At 36.0% G+C, this 27,253-nt stretch overlaps 1 protein-coding gene across 1 annotated transcript in view; it reads right to left on the bottom strand.

Moving 5' to 3' along the window:
• LOC129024732 (DDB1- and CUL4-associated factor 8-like protein 2) overlaps nt 1-13,647 on the bottom strand; it is a 171,461-nt gene extending 157,814 nt beyond the window's left edge. Inside the window, exon 1 of the mRNA XM_054471924.1 lies at nt 13,636-13,647. The gene's annotated coding sequence lies outside the window, so the exon portion shown is untranslated. The remainder of the gene's footprint in view (nt 1-13,635) is intronic.
• Between the last annotated feature and the right edge of the window lie 13,606 nt (nt 13,648-27,253).

The raw sequence follows: 27,253 nt of genomic DNA, 5'->3' as shown, positions 1-27,253 counted from the left end.
AGTGTGAAAAGCTGAAGGTAGAAAAAAACCTGTTGCCTGTATGTGAATGCAAAAGGCTGTTATGTTGCTTGTGTTTCTGGTGGAAGGACTCAGTAAAAGTGTCTGCTGCTGTCAAATATGAGATATCAGAGAGTGTCATAAAACATCACTGTGGAGTTATTAAAATTATTTTAATCAATTAGTGGAAAATTGACGAAGAGTATTATTCTATAGCCTTGTGAAAAGATATGAGTGCCAATAGCTACTCAGTTGTTTTAAGTGCTACTGTGTGAAAAAATTTTCAAGATAAATCTCTCAACATGTCAATGAGTATAAAAATACATTACAAATGGTTACAGAGTGCCTTTAAATTGCTATAGCTTTTAAAGCTATCTAACCTTCCAAGTCCCCAACTGATAACAACACACATTTCATATTCAGTTGAAACAAAATAAAAATGTGCACTTATGGCTATCAGTGTTGACTGAAATATAGTTGAAATACTTCTGTTCCACCACACCTTGCTTCAGAAATATGCTTTATATATGTTGTAGGTTTGTTATATCAGTTCTTGTTTTATTATTTTTGCTTCTAGCTCTATGAAAACTTCTTAGCTAAAATCTCCACTAAATGATATACAACTGTAGTCCCTTTGCTTGAATTAAAGTCTCAAATGTATTTAGTGTGATTTTATATTTTGAACTTTATAATGCAGGCCATGAATAATTCACTTTGGTTGAATAAGTGGAGAATAAAGGTGAATAAGTGAATAACTAAAATGATGCTTTTAAAATAGGGTCCCCGGGCACTTAAAATTCTTAAGCCGTTTTGTAGGCCAAAAATATAGTGTAAAAAGGGTAATCTAAGGTTTAAATGATTGTGATAAAGATCTCAAAAATGAGCACAGAAGCTTAAAGTAGAACAGTTAAACAGAAAGCAATCACTCCAATAGAAAATATATGAAATAATACATGTACGGTAATAAAAATGTCCAAATATGCTGATGATAACATAAAAAGTTAAAACAAAAAGACTGCATTTCCCTTAAAGACAGTAGGAAGGCTGCTGTCCAGGGACCTACAGAGAGTTCCAAATATCACAAAGCAAAACAAACATTTCTTAGAGGACATGTAATTGTCTCTGTCACTTGTAATTTTGTCATTATAAAGAATACTTTATAAAATGTAATTATGTTTTCAAAAATATAGCTGTTTTAAATTATTTTACACATTAGCAAATGAAAGGATTGTGTTGTCTTTTAATAGACAATACTGAATTTATTGGTAGAAAAGCATTTTTCAAATCATAAGAAAATAATTTTAATTTTTACTTTTACATTTCCTTATACTCATGTTTTTTAGTGAAGAGTTCAAATTATTTGCACTTTGAATGCAATTATATTTTTTAATCTTTTAGATCACTTAGTGTAACACAAATTATGTGAATTTCAGTCATAACAACACAACTAGCAATTTTTCTAACATAAAAAGGGCAAAATTAGATGAGTAATAAAGACATAATTTATAAATTGTTTATCTATTACATAAAATATGATTATTTCATACAACTCTTTTTTTAGGAGTTGTGATCAATTTGTTGAGACTTTCTTAGGACAATAAAACATGTCTTGTCTTGCTGACAATAAGGGTCTGATAAAATAAAGGTACATAGAGAAATAAGATGATGAATTTTGATGCCAGAAATTTCTATGAGACTTAGAATCATATTAGGTGTTACAAATATATTTTCAAAGCTGTTTCTTTAATTTTAAGATTAGAAAATTTAAAGAACAAGTTTTTCAGAAGCTTTCATTCTTAACCAAAGAGCTTTCAACACTACTAAAAACAAAAGTTCAGCCAGGCACGGTGGCTCACTCCTATAATCCCAGCACTTTGGGAGGCTGAGGCGGGTGGATCTCCTGAGGTCAGGAGTTCAAGACCAGCCTGACCAACATGGAGAAACCCCGTCTCTACTAAAAATACAAAATTAGCTGGGCCTGGTGGTGCATGCCTGTAGTCCCAGCTACTGGGGAGCCTGAGGCAGGAGAATTGCTTGAACCCGGGAGACTTGCACCATTGCACTCAAGCCTGGGCAACAAGAACAAAACTCTGTCTCAGAAAGAAAGAAAAAAGAAACCAAGCCTACATATCTTTTTCTCTTCTGGTATCTGGTCATAAGAAACTCCCCAGGAATCCATAAGTATTATTTGAAAGTGAGGTAGCAAAACAGCAGGAAGACACATTAGAAAAAATAAATTTCTCCCTTCCTGAACTGCGGTTTCTTTGCTGGTGCCTTCCTTTAGCTAAACCCTACCAGAATACACAGGACTTGGTACCCCAGGAGATGAAGTCTACAGGCATCCCCTTGGCAGAGAAGGATGAGGATTTTTTGCAAGTGTAGAGGGGAAAAGCAAATAACCATCACAAATTGAGTATGTTAAACTGGGTCCTGAGTCTTACAATGACTCAATTTTTTTTTTTTTTTTTTTTTTTTTTTTGAGACTGAGTCTCACTCTGTCACCCAGGCTGAAGTGCAGTGGCACGGTCTCTGCTCATTACAACCTCTGCCTCCCAGGTACAAGTGATTCTCCTGCCTCAGCCTCCCGAGTAGCTGGGATTACAGGCATGTGTCACCATGTTCAGTTAACTTCTGTATTTTTACTAGAGACAGGGTTTTGCCATGTTGGCCAGGCTAGTCTTAAACTCCTAACCCCAAGCAATCCACCCACCTCGGCCTCCCAAAGTGCTGGGATTACAGGCGTGAGCCACCACGCCCAGCCTAATAACTCAGTTCTTAATTCTGCATCAATGCAGAATTAGAGAGGGCATATTTACCTGGGTAATATTTAAATAATATCATTCCTACATATGTGGTTCACATAATATTTCCCTTTTTTCAAAGATTACTGGCCTGTATGAGTGAGGGTGTGAATTTGATAGTAAGAGGAACTGAAGAAAGATGATTTCACTGTGTTCAATCAATTTTTGCCAAAGACTCTTGGAAAAATATAAGCAAGTACCACGTTAAAACTTCCAGAGCCCAGCCTGGGCAACATGGTGAAACCCCGTCCCTACAAAAAATACAAAAATTAGCCAGGTGTTGTGGTGCACACTTGTAGTCCCAGCTACCTGGGAGGCTGAGGTGGGGGGATCGCTTGAGCCCAGGAAGTCCAGGCTGCAGTGAGCTATGATCATGTCACTGCATTCTGGCCTGGGTGACAGATGGAGACCTTGTCTCAAAGAAAAAAAATTCCAGAGCACTCTACCATGGGATGGCTGACTCATTATATTTCATAAAGAATAATGAACTTTCCATGATTAATGTTCTCCCATGAGATGACATATTCCTTCACTATTTAGTTAACCACCTAGTTAATATAATCAGAGCTTCTGATTTCCGTGCACCCTAGAAGCAATTCTTAGAGCACCACAGCTTTAGCTAATGACAGGTTGCTTCGTATAATTTCACAAAGCTAAATCAACTTGTTGGTTGTTATACAGGATAGTCTGAACAAATACAACTCTGTACTCTTTTCCTTTAGTGACCATTCATTTTTGTCTTACACTTTCTAGAAAGTTTATTTATGTCATAAACTCTTTCTTTGAAGATAAAATTTTCGGAACATGCTCCTGAGATGCTTTAAATTTATTTTCAGTGCCTTGATCTGATATCTATAGTGTGACATTTTTGTTTCATGCAAATTAAATAAATCTCTCATGCTACAATTTATGAAATACTGAGATGGCCATATTTTTATTATAAAACTCAAACAAAGTTTGAGACATCTTTCTTTTGGTCACTATACCCTTGACAAATGAGTAAAAGTCATTTTCTAAAAAGAAGGACATATAGATCATTTTATTTAATATTGTACATTTTTCCAGTTTAATCCAACACATTCTTCAGCCTTCATTCAGTGTTTTCTTGTCAATTTATTTTGTTTTACTGTATTTAACTGTTTTATTCTGATACACACATCGACACAATGATGTACAAATCAATGACTCATCATAAAGTCAACAGTCTGTAACCACTGACCTAGATAAAAAAAATATAACACTGCAGCACCATAAAAGTTTCTCTTGTGCCACCTTCTGGTTACAACCATCCTTCCTTATAAAAATAACCACTCTCATGTCATTTAGAATAATCATTCATTTGCTTTCTTGCATAGTTGTACCAAATAAGTGACCATTCTTAAATAGTTAGGTTTAAACTTGGATTTTTCTTTTCGTAAAGATGTTATTATAAGGGATCTTTAGTTTGACGTTATATTCCTGAGAAGTATCTACGTTATTGCACACAACATGTTTTATCAGTTTTCATTGTTTATTGTTTCATTTGTAACAATGTCTAATAATGAATTGTTTCATATGACTCTTGATTTGAAATTTGGATTAACTATGGTTTGGATTTTATAAATAATGTTAAGACCATTCTTTTACATGTCTCAGTGCACGGGGCGGGGGCAAATTTAAGTATTGAGCAGTCCAATTAATTGTGTATACTATTCTGTGAAATTTAAAACCTGTTTATAATGTAACCATCACCACCATCTGGATGCAGAACATCTCCATCACCTCCCAAAATTCTCTCATGCTATTACTTTATAGTTACACTACTAATTCAATTTTTTTCATGATGTAAAAATACCTAACAGGAGATCTACTCTCTTAACAAATTTTTAGGGGCACAATACAGTATTTTTAACTCTAAGCACTAGATTGTACAGCAGATCTCTAGAATTTATTCATCTTTCATAACTTAAACCTTACACCATTTGAACAGCTCCTCATTTCTCCCTCCTCCCAACCACTGGCAACCACCATTCTACTCTCTGCTTCTATGAGTTTGACTCCTCCAGATAGATACCTCATGTAAGTGGAATCACATAGTATTTGTCTTTCTGTGTCCGTCTTATTTCGCTTAACGTAGTATCCTCCAGGTTCATCAATATTGTCACAAATGACAGGATTTCCTTCTTTTTAAAGGACGAATAATATTTTATTCTGTATATATACCACATTTTCTTTATCCATTCATCCATTGACAGAAATTTATGTTGTTTCCGCATCTTGGGTATTGTGAATAGTTCTGCGATGTACATGGGAATGCAAATATCTCTTTGAGATCTTAACCTCAATTCTTTTGGATAAACACCCAGAAGTGAAATTGTTGGATCATATATATATATATTTTTTGAGAAACTTTCATATCGTTTTCCATAGTGGCTGCACCGTTTTACATTCCTTCCAACAGTAGACAAGTGTTTCCTTTCTCCACATCCTTACCAACACTTATCTTTCGTTTTTCTGATAATCATCAGCAAATCAGGAATTATTAATAATTACCAAGGTAGTTATGTTGTTGCAGGACAAATCAGAGACGGGAGAGACCGAGCAGAGTTCAAGAGAAACTTATTTTCTCTTGAATAATTTTCAAGAGAAAATTATTAAGGTGATCACTGGCTCAGTCGGACTAGGGTCCAGAAAGTCTGAGCCCGAACAAAGGGATCAATCACCTTTTAAGCAGTTTGTGGCAGGAGTTACGTGCTGCAGGAAGCGTACTTGCAGAAGCGAGAACAAAGGCAGTTAATTACTCTTTTACATTTGTTACACCATATGTCTTACAACCTTGGGAATACATGCTTTTGTAGCAATTGCTTATCAACCTTGTGACTTTACAGCCCGGCTAGGGGGGGAAGCAAGAACTCACTGTGTCTCAAGGAATGTAGAACGATGGAACACAGATAAGCCTCTCTGGGCATAGAGGGATAAGCAGCTAATGTTCTCTCTTAACCCGCCCCACCCCCCCAGGGCGGGGAGGCGGGGGTTATATTACATTCTACCTTCAAGAAAAAGAATAAATTTTTCGACCATTATACTTATAAAATTCATTAATTCCCCCTTCAATGTAACAGTGTCAAATTGACTTTTTTATGATCGAAGTTTGCTGTTTTAGAAGGAAATATTTTTTCAGCCAAAGTATATTGTTCTTTTCAGCCATTTCCACCTTCTCTAATTCCTACATCCTTCAAATTTTCCAATTCATTTACTCCTCCATAGGGAGAATATTTTATTTTTCTTTGATTATACCTTGTACAATTTTTGCAGTCATTGATAGTATAATTAATAATTTATATGAAAATAAGATTTATAATTTGAACACAATATTTGAAGGTTTGTTTTTAAAATCAAGTACATACCCTTAAATCCCAGCTTTGAGAAAGAGCCACATAAACTTGCCATAATGCATGAGTAATATAAAATAATGTCAGAGGAGAGAATACTACTTTCTGACCTTCACACAAATTCTCCTTATGCACCATTGCTAGAGGGCTGAGAGCCCTTTAAACTTTCTGACCTACTTAGTGTGGCTGTAAATGTCATTCTTATTCATAGCAACATTTAATGCTTTCCTGGGTTTTGCTAAACTATTTACCACAGTGATATATTGCAGAATTGAATTCCACAGCTTGATGGTGTACTGCATAAAGAATTGTATTGTTCATCAGCCTAAAATGGAATGCGATTCATTCTCATTGAGAGTCAGCTTGTTTCCATGGTATGAAAATGGGAGGAGAAAACACCTTATGTTTTCAGTAAAACATTCATTACTTTTATAGCTGTTTTTCTTTTCATAGTTTACTTCTCTCCATTACTAAGTAAATCACACTATAATACCTCCCAGACATAATTTTTATATTTATTTTGGCCTTTTTACCCAGCTTTAACATTTGGCCTGATTTTAATCTGTCACATTTTACATAATATTCCTTATAAATTGACTACTGAGTGAAACAGTGAAACCGATGCTCAAAAGAAATCTACAAGCACCACAAGGAAAAATCATCAGCAATATACAGTTAGGAATAAATCAGAATTGAAAATTCAGAATTTTTAAGTTCTGTTCATGTGAATGCTCCATGTTATTTTTCCCTTCCTATATCTGCTAAAAAGTTAGAAGGAATTTCTTCCACCAGTTTAAATACATTGTAAAATGTATCTGATTTTAAACAAATATTTATATATAATCACCACTGTAATAAGCTCTTAGATAATATTTCTTTTACATATGTGAAAGTCAATACAAATATTTCATGTTAACTCTAAATCCAAATGGCCTTCAGTGAGTGTTCTTTGCAAAGACATTTAGACTTGGCACTTACGCTCACAAAAATGTTCCAAGAGCGCTTTTCTAATAACAACAGGAAACGAATACAATTATTTTAGCTGCCAAAAAAATTGTTGGTGATAAGATTATTTGTGCATTGATTTTAGAACCAATGGTATAAGAAAATCTTAAAATATTTCCTATATGTAATGCCACTGAAAATAATATTTAAAAAGGATTAAAAATAAGAGACATATCCCAATTGATAAATAATGTCCATAATAATATTGATACTCAAAAAATTAACTTGAATATTTAATTTTTGTACACAAGTTTAGATGGTAATGACAGTTCATTACTAATGAATATAATTGTTTTTATGGGATACTTCTCATGTATTAGTTCAGACCTTCTTAATTTAATCTTTCTTATTAGAGATAATTCTATGACTGCTGAATCTGGAAGGCTGCTAGGTGAACTTTTCACAGCAAATATATTGTTTTTCACTCATTATACAATGTAATTGCTAAAACAGATCAAATGTGTGTATATTAATAATCATATCAAGATCTCTAACCCCTCCAGACTACAATGATACAGTAATTTAACAAGAATTGCTTTGTTCTTCTACAAGCCTGTCAGATCTAGGTTTTAATTATCTTCTCACCACCTCTAGGCCTTTTCATATTCAGACGATATGTAAATTAATGTAGTCTTTCATTTTGAAAGAGTTAAGGGATACGAATTTCTCTAGAATATTTCTCTCTTACCTGTCTTAACCATACATCTGCCTTCCTGTATTCATAATGAAAATACGGAATCCTAATTCTGGAGAGTAAAATCAGTAGGAAAATAAATCCTGCTCTCAACAAAATAAACATTATTAAACCTTAAAATCTTCAAAGTATAATGGAAGAAAAATTAGTTTACAAATTAACTTTTTTACAAATTTCAAAAACCCCCACAATATTATGTCTTCATTCAAATGATTTCTGTGTTCAAGAACCTTTTTTTGTTTATTTGTTTTTGTTTTGTTTTGTTTTGTTTTTTTGGAGATGGAGTCTCGCTGTTGCATAGGCTGGAGTGCCATGGCATGATCTCGGCTCCCTGCAACCTCTGCTTCCTGAGTTCAGTGATCCTCCTGCCTCAGCCTCCCAAGTAGCTGGGACTACAGGCATGCACCACCATGCCCGGCTAATTTTTGTTTGTTTGTTTGTTTGTTTGTTTCAGTAGAGATGGTGTTTCACCATGTTGGCCAGGCTGGTCTCGAACTCCTTACCTCAGGTGATCCACCCGCCTCAGCCTCCCAACATGCTGGGATTACAGGCATGAGCCACCGCACTCAGCCTCAAGAAACATTTTTAAAGCAGTGTTCTAAACTTGAGGCTACAACCCTGAACTAAAAAGACAAAGCCCCTGTTTTTGTCTGATTACATCTTACATGCTAAGAGAGGGAAGCGTAATAAATTATGGAACACATGAATATATATATAATAAAGAAAATGAAATGGAGTTATGACAGGAAATGAATGAGGAGCAAATCTAAGGAAATCAGAAATGACTGCTCTTACATGAAAGTTGAGCAGAAATCTGTAGCAATGCAGTGAAACATAGATATCTCTGGGGAGAACATTCGAGATGGTCAGGGCTAATTCCAAAATTTAGAGTCTGACTAAAGTGATGGAATTACCATTAACTGAGACGAAAATGACTAGAGAAGAGACTGGCAAAAATTGAGTTTGCATTTGGCCATGCTGCTTTTTTTAAAGTGTCTATTAGACTTCCAAAGGGAAATAAAAAATAGAAAGAATCTAGCATTCTAATGAGAGACCTATATTGCATTGTAACTTTGCCAGTCATCAACATGTAGATGGTATTTGAAGCCAGGAAGCTTGATGTGATCAATGAGGGACTGAGTAAATATGGAGAAAAGAGGCCTGAAGACTGAGTCCTGGAGCTTTCTGATTGTTGGAATCAAGAATAGGAGAATAGAGAAACAGAGCCTAAGAAAGAGCATTCATCTGATCAGAGGAAAACCAAGACAAAGTGTTGTCCTGGAAGCCAGGTGAAGAAAAATTTTAAACTAAGAGAGAGTGAAAAATCGCATCATATGCTGTTAACTGTCAAATAAATACATAGTAAACTATAAGTATTTTAAGTACATATAAATAAGTAAATTATAATAATATTGCATGGTACATCATTTTAGTCATAATTGTAAGTATAGGTTGCTTTGAATTTTACTTTGAAATTGACCTAAATATTTAAATTTAAAATGCTTGCTCTGTTATTGATGTTACCATATTACAACTTTGGAGAACATGACCAAATGAAACTACAATTAAATTATAGGTTTTATAAGCAAGACAAAGTAAATATGACTATTTAGAAATTTTTTAGCAAATATTAACAGTAACTGGTACTTAGATTATCCTCATTTTCTCTTAAGGAAATTTTTGAATATCTCAAAGAGTTAACGTATACATTTGATAATTTTCTACCAAAAATAATTTTATTTGATTTAGAAAGGTATTTACTGATAGTATGCACTGAAGAATATGCTAAATTGTTAGCCATTTTAATCTAATTAGGTGTGAGAGTCTGTATGTGTGTATATATATATATATATTCTCAGTATTCTTTCAAGATTCTGAGTAAAGAACATATTAAAATTTAAAAATAAGCTACAAAATGACTGATTCCATTTGTCATGTCTTATCTATATGAATTTTATTTTCTTAAAATCATTTACCCAAAATAAAACTCAGAAAAATGCTGAGTTATGGAGCTAGAATGAGAAACTGACTGGAATTGTTATCCTTTATGCCAATTTTGTAAGTTATGTTTATCAGAATAACCCTATATTTTATTGCCTTACTTTGTAAAAAAAGTTATAGATGTGTACTTATACATTAACACTAAAAATATATCAGTTTTAAACATGGTGGATACACATGAGGTTTCATTACAATAACATAAGTTTGAAACTACTTTCTTTTCTTTCTACTTCCCTTCTGACGTTTGACAAATCTATGCACTTATATTTTGACATTTCAAGTGACTTTATTATAAAAAAATTTTAAGGTCTTTCTTATGTGCAGTAATGTCTGCATCTAGCTAAGCACCCAACAAATAACAGGCTTTCAAGCTTTTTTAATGAATAAATGGTAGCACCATTTTACACATTTTGTTACCTTTAGCAATTAGTCAGTATTAAACCATTAACATAAGTGATGGTGCCCAGGGTTCTGTCTTCTAGCATCTGAGGTCCCTTGCCTCAGAACTCTGCACCCAAGTGGGATACATGCCGCTCTCTCCATTCTGCACAGTACCTTGGCCCTGAGGCAGCCTGCCCGTACCTCGCATCGCCCAGGGTCCCTGGAGCAAGCATCTGTTTTCTGTAGTCCTTCTCTACATAGGGCTGGACAAGAAATAGGCCTTATGAAGTCCTCGGGATTCCCTGATTCTGGAATCCAACACTGAGGACCCTGCTCCATGCAAAAGACAAGGGTGAGGCTGTCTCACCAAGACAGCCACCCTAACAGCCCCTGGTCTTCCATCAAAACCAGCATACTCCACAACAACCAAAAGGTGGAAGCAACCCAGGTGTCTGAATGGATAAACAAAATGTGATCCAATAAACACAGGGAATATTATTCTGCCTTGAAAAAGGAAGGACATTCTGACACATGCTATGACATGCATGAAGCTTGAGGACATTATGCTAAGTGAAGTAAGCAAGTCACAAAGGGACAGACACTGTATGAGTCCACTTACAGGAAGCACCTAGAACAGTCAAATTCATAAAGTCAGAGAAAAGAATGGTGGTTGCCAAGGGTGGGGGGAAGGGCAATGGGAGTTGTGTGACGGGTACAGATGATGAAAGATGAAAAGAGTTCTGGAGGTGGATGGTGGTGATGGTTGCACAACACTGTGAGCGTAGTTAATGCCACTGAACTGTGCGCTTAAAAATGGTTGAGAGATGGCTGGGCACGGTGGCTCATGCCTGTCATTCCAGCACTCTGGGAGGCCGAGGCAGGTGGATCACCTGAGGTCAGGAGTTTGAGACTAGCCTGGCCAATATAGTGAAACCTCGTCTCTACTAAAAATACAAAAATTAGCTGGGCGAGGTGGCGGGCACCTGTAATCCCAGCTACTTGAGAGGCTGAGGTGGGAGAATCGCTTAAACCTGGGAAGTGGAGGTTGCAGTGAGCCAAGACTGTGCCACTGCACCCCAGCCTGGGCAAGAGTGAAACTCTGTCTCAAAAAAAAAAAAAAAAAAAAAAAAGGTCGAGATGGTTAATTTCATGTTTTACCACAATTAAAAAACAATGCCCTATGGCCAGGTGCGGTGGCTCACACCTGTAATCCCAGCACTTTGGGAGGCTGAGGCAGGCAGATCACGAGGTCAGGAGATTGAGACCATCCTGGCCAACAAGGTTGAAACCCCGTCTCTACTAAAATACAAAAAAATTATCCTGTTGTGGTGACATGCCCCTGTAGTCCCAGCTACTCAGGAGGCTGAGGCAGGGGAATCGCTTGAACCCGGGAGGCGGAGGTTGCGGTGAACCGAGATCATGCCATTGCACTCCAGCCTGGGCAACAAGAGCGAAACTCCGTCTCAAAATAAATAAATAAATAAACCAAACCAAAACAAACAAACAAAAAAACAATGCTCTCCTGCACACCTACCTCCTGGGGAGAATGGCAGGGCCAGCACCCTTGACAGGAAGGTGCCCCGGCTCCATGCCTCTGGATGTGGTGCGGCAGCACATGCAATTCCCCAGGGGAACGTGAGAGGAGGCTGTGTGAGGATGCCAGATGGCAGAGCTGAGGCCCAGGTACTGTGACGAGGCAGGAGGAGGGGCCCCCACAGCTCATCCTGCCCCGCGCACCTCACTCAGCCATGGACGGGGCCAGGCAGCAGCAGGCGCTACTCCTCCTACCCATCTGCATCGCCCTCGCCTTCTCCCTCACCATGGTGGTCAGCAGCCACTGGTGTGAGGGGACCCGGAGGGTGGTGAAGCCGCTGTGCCAGGACCTGCCAGGAGGGCAGCACTGCGTTCACTTCAAATGGGACAAAAGCAGTGATGGCAGGATGGACAACGACAGCCAGGCTGTGCTGTACATTTGGGAGCATTTTCCTGTAGTTAATATTAGTGTGTCTGCATACTGAAAGTTAGGATTTAAGCTATGTTGATTGAAATTTTCTTCCCACTTAAACTATTGTCTCCTTAAAGACAGGGAACATGTTAACATTTCAGTCAGACATAGTTAAAAAGACTAATCTAAACAAGAACAAGACACTTTCCAGCATCACTACGGTATGATACAGTTTCTTAACTTCTCTGAGCCTTCGTTTATTGTTTTTTACCTGTATGCAGAGAAATATAATGTATGCTCTGCTTTCCAGATATAGATATTGTAATGATAAAATAAAATAATACATATAAAAGAACTTTGCTACCTATAAGATACCATGAAAGAAAGATGTTTGTTTATTACTACGCTTTCAATAGCAGTTTCTAACAAGATGAAAAGGAGAGTGGGGAGAGAGAAGGGAAGAGAGAGAGAGAGGTAGAGGGAAAGGGGAGAAGCAACAACTTACTGCCTTATTTTTATAAATGTAGAGAGCATCATAATTCTGTAAACCACTGTTCTAAGCCAGTCTCCTCAATGGGGTAAAAGAGGATGATCAGGTAATTGAAAATGTGGGAGGTTTTGGTTATCGTAGTATCTGGAAAGTGTTATTGCATTTATGGGATTGGGTAGCTGCTATGCTAAACTTTCTGTAGCCTGCTGGATACTAACACACACACAAATTATCCTACCCAAATGTTACTGGCAAATAGCTAAGCCTAGCAAACATTTTTTGAAAAACTTTTCTTTTCCTATTTGAATTAAATAAGTTGAATCACACACCAGTACATGTATTTTTAAATTCAGGATGAAAAAAAATCCCCAGCATTTATGATATACCAAATATAGTCCTACTGGTATGCTTATATGATAAAGTATTTTATAAAATGTAACATAACCTATCGAATTATATATATATATACCTGTAATCCCAGCTCTTTGGAAGGCTGAGGTGGGAGGATAGCTTGAGGCCAGGAGTTCGAGACTAGCCTGGGCAACAGAGCAAGACCCCATTTCAATTTTAAAAATATGAATTTATTATGGTGCTATGTAGGTCTAACATTATAAGATGAATTATCTCTATTCCATCTTAATATTTGAGATGGTGTAGGAATATTTTCATATCAATGTATTAGAAAGTTCTGGTGAGAATATACTTTACTAGAAGTGCAGCATTGTGTTTAAAAAGAGAAAAACAAGTAAGATTTCTCATATTGTGCCCCAGGCAACTGTAAAATTTTCTGTAAAATTAAGAAACAAGACTATTCCCGCTCAGTATTATTTAAGGTAACTTTCAATCACAGAGGGATGAATCCAGTTGTCTTCATACTAGAAAGATCTCTGCAATTAAAAATTAACTCCACTCCCAAAATCATTGTTGAAATAAAAATATTGATTACATACCATAGAATCGAGTCGTTCGCCTTCCTCTGCATTCGAACAGTACAAGATGTCTTCTAAATAACCTTGTGGGGAAGATGTTCAGCTTTTGCGACTCCACAGAACAAAACTATCTCTCATGCTTCTTATTGCAGTTTACGTGAGTCTTTCCCACGCTGTAAGCAAGTAAAGTATCCAAATGCACCATTTTATCAAGCACTCCATGGTCCAGAGGCAGGATATTTTGAAAGTTTGTGGCTAAATTTGTGGCTCTCTAGTTCCATCCTAATCTAATTTTGATAATAGGACCTTACAGTTTCTAGTACTTGTAGAAAAAAAACCTAAATTAATTCATTTTCTTCTTGGATTCCAGTAATTGTTTAGGATTTGTCTTCTACCAGTTGCTTTTGAGAAAGATATTGATTTCTGGATTTCTTTAACTGATCATTGCTTTCAAGAAAAGCACTGCTCATGTCCATGTAGTTCACACCTATTTTTATAGTGATTCAGTCTGGAAAGTGAAGAGGCAGAATATAAATGTTAAAGAAATATTAGTAATGGTAGATATGGTAATATCAGTTCAGGAGCAACTTTGCTCAGTTTGTCCTTTATGTGCTCTACAGGTTCAATTTAATTGAAAGGGGGAAATGAGTAAGAATCAAAGTTTTGAATTTACACACATGGTTTATTCTTTTAATATATGACATTTTGATTAAAATACTTTCATTTCTCTCAAATCCAACATTACTTAGAGCCAAGTTTAGTTTTTTGGAAAACTTGCAAAATCAATCTTCTTCCTTCCTTTTTTATGTGCAAATCATGGGAAGATAAAATTCAAATAAAATGTTTCTAGACATAGTGACTTGATAATTTCTTCTTTCTGTTTGGTAACTTGATCTTTCATGTTTCCCCACAGGATATAAAATTTCCAGAAAAATATATAAGATGATATAACTACAAAGCTATGAAGCTGATTAAATATGGTGTATAGCAAATAAATTTAATTAATTCAAAATAATATCCATTTCAACATATCCAAGGCTGGGCCTACATGGTAAGTGCTTGCTACATTTCTTCTCCAAATTCTTTCTTGCAATGCAGTTGCCTTATTTACTCCTTTCCTTCCCATATCCACAAAACATAGTTTATCTGTGGATAGCACATTCATGGCCTGATAAACAGCTTTCTAATAAGATATATAACCTCTCTGTAAACATTTTCTTAAGCCCGTGACCACTCTATAACATTCTAAGTTCTCCAGCTGATAAATGGGAAGTTGCTTAGTATATTCAAGGCATAGTTAAGGAACCAACCATAATCTTTGGTCTGAGAATTGCATTCTCTATCATGGATCTACCACTAAATGAGTGACCCTAAGAACTTGTCCTGATTGAGGTAATTTCTCTCATTTCCAAAATGTGGGTGATTAGCCATTGTCTTTCCAATGCTTACAAGTAATCTGGGTATATACTTTTAAAAATAAGAATTTTCTAGGAATCTCAATTTTGATATTCAAAATACAGATAAAATGTGTGATGTGTTTTATATTACTTGTGTCATTTCTATAAGTTATTTCAATAAACTCATTCTCGGTGTCTGTAAATGGGAATAACAGGTTATATTGTCTTAGAAGCTGATTGGTGGGGAGGGATGAATTCAATGAACTCCTCTTCCCCATCTCCACTTACTTCCACAAATCATAGTTTATATGCATTGGTGTGTAAGTTGCTCTTTCAGGTAGCTTAAAATAGTACTTCTCATAATGCCTTTTTCTACTGGTCTCACACCTGTCAGAATGGCTACTGTTAAAAAGTAAAAAAACAACATATGCTAGTGAGGCTGCAGATAAAAGGGAAGGTTTATACATTGTTGATAGGAATGTAAATTAGTTCAGCCACTGTGGAAAACAGTTTGGAGATTCCTCAAAGAGCTTAAAACAGAACTACCATTCAACCAAGCAATCTCATTACTGGGTACATACCCAAAAGAAAATAAATTGTACTACCTACACCCTATGTTCATTGCATCACTATTCACAGTAACAAAGACATGGAAGGAACCTAGATGTCCATCAACAGTAGATTTAATAAAGTGGTACATACACACCATGAAATACTATGCAGCCACAAAAAAGATAGAAATCATGTCCTTTGCAGCAACATGAATGCAGCTGGAGGCCATTATCCTAAGTGAATTAATGCAGGAACAGAAAACCAAATGCCGTACCTTCTCACTTATGAGTGGGAGCTAAACATTGAGTACTAGTGGACATAAAGATGGCAAAAATAGATACTGGGGACTACTAGAGGGTGGGGAGGGGGGGAGCAAGGTTTGCAAAACTAATTATTGAGGACTATGTTCGCTACCTGGGTGACGGGATCATTTGTATTTCAAACCTCAGCATCATGCAATATACCCATGTAACAAACCTGCACATAGACCCCCTGAATCTAAAATAAACTTTGAAATTATATATATATATATATATATATATATTTAATGGAAGTACTGAAGTCACTTCAGTAATAGAATAGTTTGGGTTTCCCAAATTCCCCCAGAGCACATAATGCTCTGCTGACTAGTTATATGATTGAGGGCCCTAAGGACATGCTGGATGAATGGGGAGAGGGGTAGACCCCATATTTTCAAGATTTATCCACTGCCCTTAGTACCACATTGTGTGGGTAGGAATTTCAAACTACTTCTTATTTTAACCTGTGATTTTGACCACAGTGAAAAAGCAGTACGTATACTGAAGTACCTTTGGGGAAGTCAGTTTGTCAACCCACTAACTAGCCTCTTGTTATATATTCCTTCATTTATTACTTAAATTTTGGATCCCTGAGTGTTAGTTTTCCAACAATATTGTGCATCCTAATAAAATAAAAGTATTCTAAGTTATTTGCATGTTCCTTTATGTCTACATTTTAACTATAACATTTCAATGTATATTCCATAATGTATAAATGAACTGAACTGAATGTATAAAAGAGAAAAATACCAAGAGATACAAAATATTTAAGGTGAAGAGTATATTGAAAACCACCCCAGGGGCCTACTAATTCTTTCTTCAAAAGCCAAGCCAAACATTCTCTTTTATGATTTTATCTTTATTGTTGCTACGTTACAACCCATAGTATCTTGCATTTCACCTCTTATATTCTCTTTAAAATGAAATCAATAAACACAGTAAAAAGGAACTTCTTGTATGGTTCTTTTATTGACACTTTTCTAAGGATTTTGCAAGTATGTACTACATATTTCTTTAAATGTAACTATGTATTTTAATATAAGGAAAGCATGTGAACAGGTTATTATTAAAAATCCTTCATAGATATTTAAATAACATAATTTTCAAATTTTTTTTTCTGTTGGCAAGACATTTTAAAAAGTTTAATTCAGGGTTTTATGGTGTGGTGATAGTGATAAGTACATGTTTTTATTTATGTGATTTAATTAGGTTTCGGAAAAGATAAAGTTGAAAATAAAAAAAAAATCTAGAAACACAGATCGTTAAGAACATGGAAATCAAATGATATTTCCAAAAGCTCGAGAAATATTTCATGGCAAGTTTGAATGTCACGTCCAGGAAAGAGCATATTTCATGGCAAGTTTGAATGTCACGTCCAGGAAAGAGCAATTAAATTAAAACAGGACAGGCCATCATCATGTTAACGTTAAATTGTCTAAAAACAAACTCTAAAACCAGGAATTTCAACCATCTAAAACTTGATATTTTTTTCAACCCTCCTTTTTAGCACCAAGAGCAAAGGTGAAAAGTGAGAATAAAACCACAAATAATACTAATACACTCCTCACCTTCAAAGAACAGACAGTATAAACAGACGTACAATTTAACAAGCAATTTCAGTAAAGCACATTAATTATGAAAGGATACAGCAGGATAATAAAGTGAGCCAGGATGTGAGAATGGGTGGCATGTCAGAAAAGCTATCCTGGAGGAATTGCTATCCAGTAGATAATAGACGAGTGAATAAACCATACCATTATGTTGGTGCAAAAGTAATTGCATTTTTTGCATTAAAAGTAATGGCAAAAACCACAACCACATTTGCATCAACCTAATACTATGAACAATCTTATTACTACCTTTAGGCGACTAGACATAAATACTGATGTTGGGTTTTTATAAAACTGAACATATATATATATACCTATGACCCAGTTGCAGTACACATATGTTCAACTTTAGTAGATACTACCTAACAGATCTAAACACGTTTGTCCCAAATTACACTCTTTCCAGTAATATAGAACAGTGTCATTTGTTCCACAGCCTTGTCACTACTTGGAGTGGGGGGGTGAAATAAGATAAAAGGAGGGTGGACTCTGTTAGCAGTGGAGTTTGGAGCTGAATAGAGTGTTCCAGGCTGAGGGACAGCACATGCAAAGGCCTGTGGAGAGGTGAAAATGAGGTTTATTTGAGCAACCAAAGATACCCTGATGGTATGTGTTAGTGGATGAGCACTGATAGAAAATAAGATTAAATAATAAGTAAGCATGAGATCATAAGAGGCCTTTCGTGTCATATGAAGAGATATAAAACATTTTATAATGGCTTTATATTGGCTTCCTTAAAGGTAACAGGAAGCCAATAAAGGGTTTTCTTACTGAGAGTTCACTAAAGGGGTGAAGATGGGAAGTGGGAAGGTAAGAACCACAAGGACCATTTAAATTGAAACAGTGATAAATACAGGTGAGAGTGATAATGACACCTTGCACCAGAGTACTGGTGATTGGGGATTTGGTAGCTATATGACAGGCAAAATAAATAAAATCTACTAGATTTGGCAGAGAAGGAGTTTGAGTATTGTTCATGTTGAGTTTCATGTGCTTCTGTGATACTTAAACAGAAATATCCCTTCTATAGAGGTAAAACATGACAGGGCTTGAGGCCCAGGAAAGAGTTCAGCACTTGTGATTTTGACTTGTGAGGCATCAAAATTTAGATGGTGGTGGAAACCATGGGAGTTAATGTAGTTGCTGATGGAGTGTGAGTGAGAAGAAAAGGGAATCTAGGACAATCTGGGAAACACTACCAATACAGAATCAGTAGAGAATAAGAATGGGGTACCCATAGAAGATAACGGATGTCCATGCAGTGGTATAGTAGACACTTAAGAGGTGAGCTGTCTTGGATTCCAAGGAACAAAATTGATTTCACAAGGGTGATATGATGGACAATATTAAGACTGAGACTACAAGTAAGATTAGGACTAAAATAAAGCCATAAAACTCCATGAAATTAAGACTATGAGGGGCTATTATGAGAACAGCTTCATAGAAGATGAAATAGTAAGAGCTAGATTTGGCATGAAGGAGACACGAGGAAGAGGAGACAACAAAAGTAAACCAGGGTTTGCCAAATGCTCTTCTATATATTTTTTAGTTCACCTCAAATAATTGAAAAAAAAAAATGTTGTTTTTCATAAAGTTCACCAGGGTTCTCAACCTCAATACTATCACCGTTTTACACTGGACACTGGATAATTATGTACTGTAGGAGGCCGTCTTGTGCATTGTAATAAGTTTATCACTATCCTTGACCTCTATCCATTAGATATTAGTAGCACGTGCTGCTCAGCGTGACAAACAAAAATGTCTCCAGATATTGCCAAATGCTCCTTGAGGGGCAAAATCATTCCTCATTAAGAACCACTCAGCTAAAGTGATTCCATTTATAGAATGGTACCGTTTTTATGTTAATTCTTTTTATGAACTGACAATAGCATATTGGACATGTGGGGGTCTGTGCACATGTGAGTGCCTGTGTATTTAACTTCCTTACATAGAATAATTTTTCAAATGAAGTTGGTGTCTGAGTTTTCTTTTTGAACATTTACTGTTTATATAAAACTCAAAATTGTAAAGATTACTAGTGCAGTGCAAACAATGTATTTCAAAACTTTAGTAATAAGAGTTATTTTGAGTAGGAATTGGAGAGGCATATGAGATAGTGGGGTTTTTTTAAAAATATGGGATTATTGAGCATATTCAGATGCTATTTGGAGGAATCAAGCAATATGTAGAGATTGAAGTTATTGAATATGAGAGGCACATCAAAGACAGCAGAATATCCCTGAATCTGTGAAAGGGTGAATAATAATGGGATTCAATAGTCAGGCAGAGTATTCAACTTAGGAGGAGGAAATGGTGTGTGTGTATGTGTGTGTGTGTGTGTGTGTGTGTGTGTGTGTGTGTGTGTATAAACAGACTTGATTTTCTGTTTGGTGAAATGAAGTTGAAATGTAGGCTACTCAAAGGTTCTATTGTCTTCAGGAAGTAGCAAATAGTATCTTTTGCTGATAACAAGGCAGAAGATGAGAAAGCTGTGGTTTTAAATGATTGCTGCGAATACATGAAGAATGAGTTACTCAGAAAAAATGTAGTAAGATTACCAAGCAATTTAAACTTGGTAATCATAAATCTGCAATGAAGCCAACTTACAATGTTGGATGCTTTTTCAAGGATACTCAGCTGCTATAGTGCAAGCACAGAGAATGTAGATCACTGAGTTCCTAGAGGTTTGGGGTCTTTACAGATCCGTACTTAACATACAGGGACAAAATATTTAAAAATGTTACTGGCTACATGGAAAGAATTTTAATGTATACACAACTTAAAGAGACGGATATTATTTAGAGCAGCAGTCCTCAACCATTTTAGCACCAGGGATCGGTTTCATGGAAGACAATTTTTCCATGGACTGGAGCAAGGTGGTGCGGGGGATTGGGAAGGCATTACATTCTCATAAGGAGCGTGCAACCCAGATCCCTCATATGCACAGTTCACAGTAGGGTTTGTGCTCCAATGAGAATCTAATGCTAATCTAACAGGAGGTGGAGTTCAGGCGGTAAAGCTTGCTCACCTACCACTCACCTCCTGCTGTGCAGGTGCAGCCTGGTTCCTAACAGACCATGGAAGGGTAACAGTCCATGGCCCAGGGCTTGGGGACCCCAGATTCAGAGGGCCAGGCACATAATTTGAAAGCAAGACTTCATTTCCTAGCTTTTCCCACTGAGAGGGCCCAAAAAGAGGGTAAAGAAACAACAGCTTAAAATTGTCCAGATCTTGGTTTCTAAACACCATCCCACAACAAAAGGAACTAGGTATCCTTGGGAAAGCAAGTGATTCTAGGGCTGAAATAGGAAAAATACAAGATGAGTCTTGAAAATCTTGTGACATTATGAAGTAACAAAATGAACAAAAGGGAACGGGGGATTGTTGAAAGAACATAGTAGCGAACCTTAAAAAGATCCTAACTGAATCTGCCAAAGACAGAACCATTTGTGCACACACACAAAAATGATAGCACTGGATTTTAGCCTACAGGAGAAAATGAATACCCAGAAGTCTATCTGGAAATAAATAAATCACCAAGTAAATAAATAAATAGGGAAGAAGGCATAGAAAGAAAAAGAGAAATAGAAAATTCACTTTTAAGCACACACCACAGTAATAATTGCTACAGACGAGATCCAGTAATGAATACTAAAAATAGTAAATGAAGTTTGATGAGAAACAGAATTTGCATAGACTCAAAATATCTCTACAAAAAATAGTTACTAACTACAGAGAGATCTTTACAGTGGAGAAACCTGGCAAAAACTACCTTAACCAAATGATCATGGTTAACATAACCATGTTGATATCATGGTTATGTAATTTTTTTTAAATATGGGATTATTGAGCACAATTGGGATGCTACTTGGAGGAATCAAACGATACTTAGAGATTGAAGTTACTGAGGGTGAGAGGCACATCAAAGAGAGCAGAATATCCCTGACTCTGTGAAAGGGTGAAAAATAATGGGATTCAAAACTCAGGCAGAAATATTCATAAGAAGTATTCATAAGAAATGTTGATATAACGAGCCCCACTGATGTGATGCACTTCTGAGGCACAATATCATGTTTGTGGTATTCTTGCCCAAAGTGCATAACTTCATTCAAATCATGAAAAAACATCTGAGAAACCCAAATTGAGGGCCAGCTATAAAAGAACTAACCAGTATGTATCATTAGTACCGAGATTATAAAAAACAAGGGAAGACTGAAGAACTGCCAGACACTGGAGGAGATGAAGAGGCACAACAACTAAATAAAATATGGGATAGTACATTGGATCCTGAAAAAGAAAAGGGGCCATTAGTAGAAAAACTGGTGAAATTTGAATACTATGTACAGTTCAGTGAATAGTATTGTACCAATATTAATTTACTGATTTTGGTCATTATTATGTAAAATGTTAACTTTAGGAAAAGCTAGATGAGAGATATTTGGGAACTGTACTATTTTTTGCAAGTATTCTGTAAGCATGAAATTAGATAAGAATTAACAATTCACAAATATAATTGATTCTTCATGGTAGGAAAGGAAGCAGAGACAGTCATTGCCTGAAACATAGTGACCTCAATAAACAATTTTGGAATGAATGAATAAATAAAATAATGAAAGAAAATTACCTAAATCCTAGAGTACTACTTCAAGTGAACAACTACATCTTTTAAAATTAGACCAGTGACTCAAAATAAAATAAACCCACGTTTTTCCCAATAATTTATTTCAGAACAGAAAATCTAAGTCAAATATTAAATTTAAAAGTGTATTAAATCCGGCCAGGCACAGCGGCTCACGCCTGTAATCCCTGCACTTTGGGAGGCTGAGGTGGGCGGATCACTTGAGGTCAGGAGTTCGAGACCAGCCTGGCCAACATGGCGAAACCCCATCTCTACCAAAAAATACCAAAATTAGCCAGGCATGGTGGCCGGTGCCTGTAGTCTTAGCTACTCCCAAGGTGAGGTAGGAGAATCACTTGAACCCGGGAGGTGGGGGCTGCAGTGAGCCAAGATCGCGCCACTGCACTCCAGCCTGGGCGACAAAGACCCTGTCTCAAAAAAAAAAAAAAAAAAAAATTGTATTAAATCCAAGCTGCTAGAACAAGAAAACTAATAGAACAAATGGAACAGCAGCTTTTACTTTGGAGAAAGGCAGTACCATTTTATCACGGAGGCCTCAACAAATGAAAATACCCAGAATCAACTAATAGAGGAAGCAGTGATATTTAATTCCCAAGTAAAGATATATTAGAAAAAGTCACTTTAATGGTTGTATTTACACAACACATGGAAACAGAGATATTAAGATCCAAAAATCACTGCTAGTGCTAACCTAATATACCCAGCAGAGAGGAAAGTAAAACTGAGAATTTTGACATCTATGTATTTTGTTAGCACTGTGAGAAGCAAGAAAATGAAAACAATAAAAAACATGAAGAGTACTTCTAGGTTCCCAAGTTAATGCTGCTGATGGACATCTGAAATTATGGCTGTATAGAACTGAGTTGCCCAATATGTTTGCCATAAGCCGTATAAGGTCACTGAACATTTGAAATGTGGCTAGTCACTGAATCATGTTGTAAGTATAAAATACATACCATATTTGAAGACTTACTATGAAAAAAAGAGTGCAAAATATTTTATGAATTTTTATATTGATTACACATTGGAACCATAATATTCTGGATATATTGTGTTGATAAAAATATTAATTAATTTCACTAGTGATTTTACTTTCTAAAATGTGACTACTAGTAAATTTAAAACTATTTCCATGGTTCGCATTTTATTTATGGCTGTATTATATTTATATTGGATAGCATTGGTATAGAAAATGAAAGAGAGCTAGGTAGGAAAACAGTATTTTTAACAGCATTAAATGGTTCTATCAGTAAAACTCTAACATTTCTTTTTAATATTTATTCTAACATTTATATTTCCTTTTAAATTTCCACTGGAACCACCTTTTCACCTCAGAACTGAAGTGTTCATCAATTATGTATTAAGCCCTTAATTCAAAGACATGATGTTCTAGAAGAACATGTTGAAGCCGTTGCTGATGTATCTGATTATGTACCCTGGCAGTCCTTCAGGGCACGGGATAATCTGGCCCCTAGGGATTGACAGACTTTATATGGCACTTTTTTTGATTGTCTTTTTCGGTGTCCAACACAGAATTATGTTTGAATGTCTCTTAAAAGATTCCGTCACTTCTACTAGACTCACCCAGTTTCTGGGGGCTCTGGGACAAAAGGAGCAGAAGGGGGAAATAGCTTTACTCTTCTCTGTGTTTAAACCTCATCTTCCTTACTGCTCTCAATCCAAATGAGGCAAAAAACATACCCATCTCATTGCCTGTCTTTTTCTGCATTGAAACCAGAGCACAGATAGTCCTGATTAACCAACCCTCTCTTGCTCCTTTCACTTGACACGACTTAGCCCTTCTGTGACAAGGGCCTTGTAAGGAAAAGACATTTAAATCTAACAAGCCATAATTAATACACCTCACTTGAGTCCTAGATTAGTCATTAGCAAACTCTTTGCTCTCACGACCCCTGTACTCTGGTCAAAATTACTGAAGACCCAAAAAAGCTTTTATTAATGTGGATTATAACAAACTATATTTAGCATATTAGAAATTAAAAGTGAGTGATTTTAAAAACACATTTAAGTATCAATTCATTTAAAATGATACTTACAAACCCATTTAATATATTTATAATATATTTTATAAGAAATATTAACTATATTATTTAATAATATAATATATCATCATTAAAATAACTATATTAAAAGAAAAATTAGTGAGAAGAGGGCACTGCTTTATATTTTTAAAAATCTCTACATCTGGCTCTGTAGAAAACAGCTGGAACTTCACATTTGCTTCTGCATTTAAGCTGGTGCAATGTATAGCTTTAGCTGATGTATATGAATAAAATATAGCCTCACAGATAGAAAGTCTGAAAAGGGAGGAGTACTTTGGGTATTCAGTCTGTTTTGGTATATATGTGTGTGTGTGTGTATATATATATACACATATATACATATATACATACATGTGTATATATGTACATATATACATATATGTGTGTATATGTACATATATACATATATATATGTATTTCTCTGAAACTACATCCAAATAGGCAAATAGCAGTTTCTTTTTTATTTTATTTTATTTTATTTTATTTTATTTTAAGTTCTGGGGTACACGTGCAGGACATGCAGGTTTGTTACACAGGTAAACATGTGCCATGGTGGTTTGCAGCACCTATCAACCCATCACCTAGGTATTAAGCCCCACATGCATTAGCTATTTATCCTGATACTTTCCCTCCCCCTACACCCCCAACAGGCACCAGTGTGTGTTGTTTCCTTCCCTGTGTTAATGTGTTCTCATTGTTCAGCTACCACTTACAGGTTATAACATGCAGTGCTTGGTTTTCTGTCCCTGTATTCATCTGCCGAGGATAATGGCTTCCAGCTCCATCCATGTCTCTACAAAGGACATTATCTTGTTCCTTTTTATGGCTGCATAGTATTCCATGGTGTATATGTATCACATTTTCTTTATCCAGTCTATCATTGATGAGCATTTGGGTTGATTTCATGTCTTTGCTGTTGTGAATAGTGCTGCAATGAACATACATGTACACATATCTTTATAATAGAATGATTTGTATTCTTCGGTGTATTATACCCGGTAATGCGATTGCTTTGTCAAATGATATTTCTGGTTCTAGGTTATTGAGGAATCGCCACTGTCTTCCTCAATTATTGAACTAATTTACATTCCCACCAACAGTGTAAAAGTGTTCCTATTTCTCCACAGCCTCACCAGCATCTGCTGTTTTTTTTGACATTTTAATAATTGCCATTCTGACTGGTGTGAGGTGGTATCTCATTGTGGTTTTGATTTGCATTTCTCTAATTATCAGTGATGTTGAGCTCTTTTCCATACGTTTGTTGGTCACATAAAGGTCTTCTTTTGAGAAGTGTCTGTTCATTCCCCTTGCCCACTTTTTAATGGAGTTGTTTTTTTCTTGTCAATTTGTTTAAGTTCCTTGTGAATTCTAGCTATTAGACATTTGTCAGATGGATAGATTGCAAAAATTTTCTCCCTTTCTATAGGTTGCCTGTTCACTCTGATGATAATTTCCCTTGCTGCGTAGAAGCTCTTTAGGTTAATTAGATCCCATTTGTCAATTCTGGCTTTTCTTGCAATTGCGTTTGATATTTTCTTCATGAAATCTTTGCCCATGCTTATAAATGGTATTGCCTAGATTTTCTTCTAGGGTTTTTAAAGTTTTGGCTTTTATGTGTAAGTCTTAAATCCATCTTGGGTTATTTTTGTATAAGGTATAAGGAAGGGGTCCAGTTTCAATTTTCTGCATATGGCTAGCCAGTTCTCCCAGCACCATTTATTAAATAGGGAATCCTTTCTCCATTACTTGTTTTTGTCAGGTTTGTCAGAGATCAGATTGTTGTAGATGTGCAGTCTTATTTCTGAGATCCTTATTCTGTTCAATTAGTCTATGTGCCTGATTTTGTATCAGTACCATGCTGTTTCGGTTACTGTAGCCTTGCAGTATAGTTTGAAGTCAGGTAGCTTGATGCCTCCAGTTTTGCTCTGTTTGCTTAGGATTGTCTTGGCTATACAGGCTCTGTTGTTGTTCCATATTAATTTTAAAGTAGTTGTTTTTTGTAATTCTCTGAAGAATGTCAATGGTAGTTTAATGGGAGTAGCACTGAATCTATAAATTACTTTGGGCAGTATGGCCATTTTCACGATGTTGATTCTTCCTATCCATGAGCATGAAATGTTTTTCCATTTACTTGAGTCCTCTCTGATTTCCTTGAGCAGCGGTTTGTAGTTCTCCTTGAAGAGGTCCTTCGCTTCCCTTGTTAGCTGTATTCCTAGGTATTTTATTTTCTTTGTAGCAATTGTGAAGAGGAGTTCATTCATGTTTCCATCTTGGCTTGTATATTTTTGGTATGTAGGAATGCTTGTTATTTTTGCACACTGATTTTGAATCCTGAGACTTTGCTGAAGTTGCTTATCAGCTTAAGAAGCTTTTGGCCCAAGATGATAGGGTTTTCTAGATTATGATCATGTCATCTAAAAGCAGAGACAGTTTGACTTCCTCTCTTCTTATTTGAATACCCTTTCTCTAATTTATGAAGTTATTAATTACCTTCCTCAATTCCTATTTTCTGTCTTTAATATTTACATATAAATCTTGCTTTTAATGTTTTTATTATATTATGTAGTAATCCTAACATTTGCAAGTTAGCATTTTGTCTCCACGTTTTCCAGGGGAAGGAAGAATGCAGAGCCAATATGTTCTTCTATTTGGTCCCTCAGTCAGACACAACTCAGTAAATTTTTCTTTGATTTAGCAAAGATTTACAGAAGGTTCACTGTGACCCTGCTATGGGCTGGCCATACCAAGAGACATAGCTGCTTTGTACCATCATATTTGAGTCACCCAACTAACTCCCTCACCAGGCTTTTCTAGTTGTAATTGACTTCCTTTGGAGTTTTTCCACAGGGAGGATATGTGCTGGTCTGGCTGACCTGACTCTCCAGTTAGCTTGACATTTGTATTTCTCGTTGCAAATTAGTAGATCAGTATTCAGGTTTACCCTGAACTATCCTGGGAGTTGCATAGCATGGACCAACATCCCTGCGTCTGATCAACACTAAAGCAGTTTCTAAATGGCGATCGTGATAAATGCATTAAGAAATTTCCACTGGGTGAGAGCCTTCTAGCAGCCAGTTTT

The sequence above is a fragment of the Pongo pygmaeus genome, chromosome X (genome assembly GCF_028885625.2).
Source record: "Pongo pygmaeus isolate AG05252 chromosome X, NHGRI_mPonPyg2-v2.0_pri, whole genome shotgun sequence".
Taxonomy (NCBI): Eukaryota; Metazoa; Chordata; class Mammalia; order Primates; family Hominidae; genus Pongo; species Pongo pygmaeus.
Note: the sequence above shows the minus strand (reverse complement) of the source record. Positions and strands in the feature narration are given on the sequence as shown.